The sequence below is a fragment of the Drosophila yakuba genome, chromosome 3R (assembly GCF_016746365.2).
Source record: "Drosophila yakuba strain Tai18E2 chromosome 3R, Prin_Dyak_Tai18E2_2.1, whole genome shotgun sequence".
In the NCBI taxonomy this organism is placed as follows: domain Eukaryota; kingdom Metazoa; phylum Arthropoda; class Insecta; order Diptera; family Drosophilidae; genus Drosophila; species Drosophila yakuba.
In genome coordinates, this window is record NC_052530.2 from 23,708,543 (window position 1) to 23,714,236 (window position 5,694).

Sequence of the window (5,694 nt, forward strand, 5' to 3'; positions counted from 1 at the left end):
GACTCATTATTTTTAGTAACTGCCTGGCTGCATGTTTATAATGCGGCTGCCCATTTGGTTTTTAGTAATTCTGAATTTGCCTGATATTAGCCGGTTTGTGGCCGTCCCCACGTGCATTTCTATATTTCCATACGAATATTTTCATATGTGAATGTTTTTGGAGTGGTGGTGTCGTTGGGGGCACTGTTTGGAATACATTTCTGATCCGCGCTTTAATGATGTTGTTTTCTTCGAGTTTCGGCATTGCATTATATAAATTCGGTTCAGTTTTGCAAAATCAACATGTGGCAATGGCCACCGCTGTTGGTTGGCCACGCTGCATTTCTGGCCCATGCGCTACATGATATATGCTGTGTGCTGCATGCTGTATGCTATATGCGGCTTTGGGCCACATTCTGTATCGTTATTGAGCTGGTTTCCAGTTTTCAGTATTCGGCTTTCAGTTTTCAGCATTCAGTCGCCCAGTGTTTGTGCACTCGGAGCTGCCACACAAAATGCTGGGGCACAGAGTGTGTCGCCCCCGTGTGCGAAATATAAATGAATTTGTTTAGTCGAAGCGCGTCGAGTTTATGCTGCCATTCAGAAATGCCCCGCCCCCAATGTGGGCGCTCTCATCCTGCACCTGACACAAGGCAAGGCAGCCAGCGAAAATTTCATATTCATAATTTAATTAAATTAACATTTTGCTGAATTATGTACTTACATGACTGTGGCACAAAATATGGTTTAGGCATGGCATGTCATGTGTATGGCCCAAGGGATTTACTTCTTTCCGTGCTCCCCAACCGCCGAATCTCACTCACATATTGAATTGCCTCCGAGTCGCCGGAATTTTGGGCCAAATACACATCTTTATATTTGTTTGGTATGATTGCAGCAGACCGGAAAACCCACATAAATGTGGGCTATGCCCAAAAAACGAGGGAATTAGTAGTAATAGATGAAAACTGGGTGTTTCATTTGAAGTATTAGATAGAATGAAAGTACATACAAAATATTCATGGAAGTAAGTGGAAGAGTATAGGTTTTTATTCAAGTTAATTCGGTTCCACATTAGCCACATTTTTGTGTTACAGCTAAGACAATAGAACTTAAAATGTAAAATCTATATGTGCTTAAATTCCAAAGGACACAGCCAAGATGTCTGTAACAGTGCCAAGAAACAAGAATCAAGATCCGGAGACAAGTGTTTAAATTACATACGACATTGTTCGAATTTGTTTATCTTAGGATTTTTTCGCCAGCTTTGTGTCATTGAAGGCGCTTTGGCACCGAGACAAGCAAAATCGCAATCGCACTCATACTCATACTCACCTGACCATTGTCCTGGTATCCTGGCAAGGATACCCACATACCCACAAGATCGAACGAATGGCATGGGATGGGATGTGTCACTTGTAGCAATTTGAAGTTTACAGGGTCACTGGGGACCTTCGAAACCTCGTCGCCCATAAAGGAAGGCAAAAACTTAAAGACAATGGCAGGCGGACGTAACAAAAACCGTAATCTACTCAACAACTTACTTTGCTTATACAACAAGGATCTGAAATCAGTGCTTGCGGGTGTGGGATTGGGTGTGGGATTTGGTGTGGGACTGGGTGTGGGTGTGGGATTGGGTCGTGGGTTATTGTCTTGGGCATCGCTGACTGGCTTCTTCTTTTTCCTCATCGACTCGAGGACGACATACGACAAGTTTTTCGAATAAAACCAATACAAGACGCTGGCGACACACTTAAGTATGAACAAATAACAAACTAAATAAAATGCCAAAGACACCAGCCCGAGGGGCCTTGAATTGGCCGGGCCAGCCACAATAACTGTTTGGGGAAGGTCTTATTCCATATAAATGTACATATGTACGTACTGTATATGAAAATCAGCTTTGGCTTTTATTAGTGTCAGAAAACGACGAATACAAAGAAAAAACAAAATGAGGGAAAATGTGGAAAAAAAATTGTATTTAATTTTTGCTTTTGTTTTTCCAGTTTGCGGATGGTGTTTTTATTTTTGCATACAGCATCAAAGTTTTTGCTACTTCAAAATGTGAAGCAGATAAAAATAATGGAAAAGTTTTTACGGGGTATGCGGAGAGAAGTTCGTCCATATAGAGCAATATGCCACACAGTTCGGTTCGCTTTTTGGCCTGCAGATGGCGTCGACTTAAGGTGGCAACTACTTAAAGTTCAACTTTGGCTTAAGCACTCGCTGCAGGCTGCACTTTCACGTGGGGGTGTGACACCTTTTTTCCATTCCCCGGTAACAAGGCCACTTTATTTATTACCCTACCCAGTTTCCAGTTTCCACTTCCCAGTTCTCAGTTCCCAGTTTCCCTTGGTCTTGCGTTTCCACGCCAGTGCTTAGTCCTGAATCAGGAGGTTTTTATTGCCGACGCTGGCCTACTTAGTTGCAAAGTCCTTAGATAATAATCCTTTTGGCTAGCCTTGCTTTATAATAAATGACAATGGTACTTGGCTCGGATTGGTTTGAGTAATCGGATTGGAAGTTTATCGAGTGCATTCAAACCAATTAGATCCTCACATGCTAATAATGAAGAACCGATTCAATAATTTCGCCATGGAACAGAGTGAAATGTGAGTGTGCTGGGAATCGCATGAATTGGGCTAATCCTCGGGGTGTCGGCGGAAAAGCATTTCCAACACCTAGCACTCTGCCTGCACCTGGCTGGGAATGCACCTGTGTGCTCGACGCGGTGTGCGCCACAATGGCAACTAATCAGCTTTTTGTGCAACACGCGCGAATGTTGCCCGAGGTGGTAATGGAGTGATTTGACTCTGGATTTGCCTGCCACACTACACTACAGGAAAATAAATATATCAAGCAGAAATAAAATGTAAACTCTAACTTAGTATATATTGAATTATTCTTTCAATTTTCAAACTAAGCTTAAAAGTTTAATTGTGATTTGTATTTTAGTCTAAACTCACAGCATTAGCAAATCGTTTTTGAAGAACTCTAACTGATTTTAGGCCTTGTTTTCTTTTGGTGTGTGTACCTGCAACTTTTCAGTTGTTTCACTTTGGGGAGCTGAATTTCACTCGAAAGAGGCAAGGCAGTGAACCGTGCAGGTAGACCCCTCATCACCACCCACTTTCCACCCACCACCCACTCGGCCCCACCCACTCGGCACCACCCAGTGCACCAGCACTCGTGGCTGTGATTTATTTACCGTTGAAATTATCTTGTTTTGCGGTTTGATGCATCGCATTGCCAAAGTAACTTTATTTTGCACTCGAAACCTTTTTGCACTGCACCGCGCAGAGATAAAAATTTACGTTTCGGCTTTCATTTTCTTTTTGTGTTACTTTTTTCCTTTTTTTTTTGTATTTTTCTTTTTTTTTTTTTGCGTTTTTGGTGAGCCAGCCCGCTCCCACTTTGTGTTGCTAACTTTTCAACTAACGTCGACTTGGGTGAAAATTGACTTTGCAGGGATCCTGGGTATCCTGGCAGCCAGGAGGAGGTGCCACGCCCCTCACCGCCGCTAGGCGCTCTTTTAGTGCATAAAACTTTTGTGTTAGACTATCAATATTTGCGCCTGTGAGGGCGGACAGTTTATCTAGCTGCAGTTTGGAGTTTGTGTGCATGCTGCGGCCGAGCGAGGACTTTAGATGGTTAAGGATGCTGCATAGTGGGCATGGTGGGAATGGTGGGCGAAAGCGCAACACTCCAGTTTAATTGGTAACCAGGCGAGCTGTGTACATTTTTAAGTAAGAGTTAATATTTAAGGGCTTGAGCTCAGTCAGGCAGGCTTGCTCAGCTAATTTGACACTTGAATTCGAAAGTTGAAAGCCGAAAGTTTTGGTGGAGATTCGTATCGGTTTTTTGGCTCAGCCGCATACACGAAAATGCCATATCAAAGCCAACCACACGTCACATTCACACGCACACGGGCGGAAAGTCCTTGCGCTGCAGGTGTGGGTGTGTTTTTCCAACTCCCCCACCATAACACATGGAAATGAGTGTGACACCGTGTGTGTTTATCATGCTTAAATAGCTTACACAATTATAATAATCCCCGCTGCCACTAAACGCAGACAATGTCCATGGAAAACACACAGAGTTTTGGACCGAGCACGATGGGTTGATTGAAAATCAAGCGTCGAATTAAACAATTTGAAAATAATCAGAAAATCCATCTCGTTGTACTTTTTCATAGATGAATATCCCGGATTAATAGAATTATATATTGCAAATCCGTTTTACTTTTGTTTGTTATTTCTGCATTACAAAGAGCAGTCTAATTCATCCCATGGTGGCCTCACTTTGTTTGCTAACTATTTTTGTTGGCAATTTATTTGAAAATTGAATATAAATTATTTACTAAAAAAGCATTAAGGGCGAGTGGCCAACAAAGGCGGGAACAAAGACACAGACATGGCTCTGTAATTTTAATTAAAACAAACAAACGGACACATGATGGTGAGAAGTACATGGCTCGCTACTTCTCTTCATACATACATGTATGCACGTTGTGGAGGTCCTGGCTGATTACATTTTAGTTGTATCGTTCAACTTTTAGCCATAATTGTTCGCAGGGTACAGGATTTGGGGGCATGATTTGTTTGTTTGGTTGTTTGTTTGTTTGCTGTTTGCTGTCATTATAAATTTCATTCTGGCCAGAACGGAAGTCGTTGTGTCTGCGCATGGATTTAGCAGCAATAATGAGGTGATATCGGTGGTTGGAGCGGTTGGAACTCCACTGCCATCCTAATTGGCAAAACAAAAAGAGTGTGTTTGTGTTTGTGTGTGTGCATTGTGAATCAATAATGAGTGGAGTCGAATCGAGCCCTTAAAGTCCCCTTTGTGCGCCGCAATTTAACCGCATTGACCATTGATTGAGTTACAGGTTGACGATGGAGGACTGGACCATGGCCAATGCAATGCTATTTGCACATTAGACCAAATTCAATAATAATGGCAAATGCAAAACAGAAACTAATTGCAATTTGCATGCAGTTTCTCGAAACAGTAATATGCCAACTGTTTATTGAGTTACTTCATAATTACAATAGCCATTGCCATGGCACACCGATATTGTTATAGTTTTTGCTCCTGACCTGGGGCTTCTCTGCGGGATTTGAAATCGGAGACTGCAGTGCAGTGCTGCTCTGTTTGCTCTTATGTGGTAAAATTAAAGCTTAAAGTTGATGCGCTATTCGGAATGTATAAAAAACTATAATCAGTCTTGATGCTTGGATTCGAACTTAAGCTATACTTGATTGTCTCTTTTTGTGCTGTTATAAAACCCGTTGCTCGTAGAGTAATAGGGTATCCATATAAAGTATATATATTCTTGATCAGGATCAATAGCCGAGCCAAACTGGTCTGGGGTTTTTGTTAGCACTTCCACTAACTGAGTAACGGGTATCTGATAGTCGGAAATCTTGACCATAGCATTCTCTCTTGTTTAGTATCTAGTATATATGTAAAATATCTTCTATATCTTGAATATCTTGTACTACTACTCCCTTCAGCTTTTCCTATTCCATTGGTATTTTGATATAGTTATTCGACAGCACTGTTCAATGCAATCGGCGGCATAATAAGCTCAAATGCTGGCCAGTTCACATGAAAACCGCAAATTGAACTACCAATTCAGTGGGCAAAGACTGGCAATTCTTGCCCGGTCCCTCAAAAGTAGGCCCTGTGTTATTGCCCAACTATTGGCATGACCAG

At 42.0% G+C, this 5,694-nt stretch overlaps 1 long non-coding RNA gene across 1 annotated transcript; it reads right to left on the reverse strand.

Moving 5' to 3' along the window:
- Positions 1-4,280: 4,280 nt before the first annotated feature.
- Positions 4,281-5,399, reverse strand: LOC120321929. The gene is made up of 2 exons (XR_005561665.2): positions 4,477-5,399; positions 4,281-4,398 (listed from the first exon to the last, which is right to left on the reverse strand). It is a non-coding gene; the product is annotated as an uncharacterized LOC120321929 (long non-coding RNA).
- Positions 5,400-5,694: the final 295 nt, after the last annotated feature.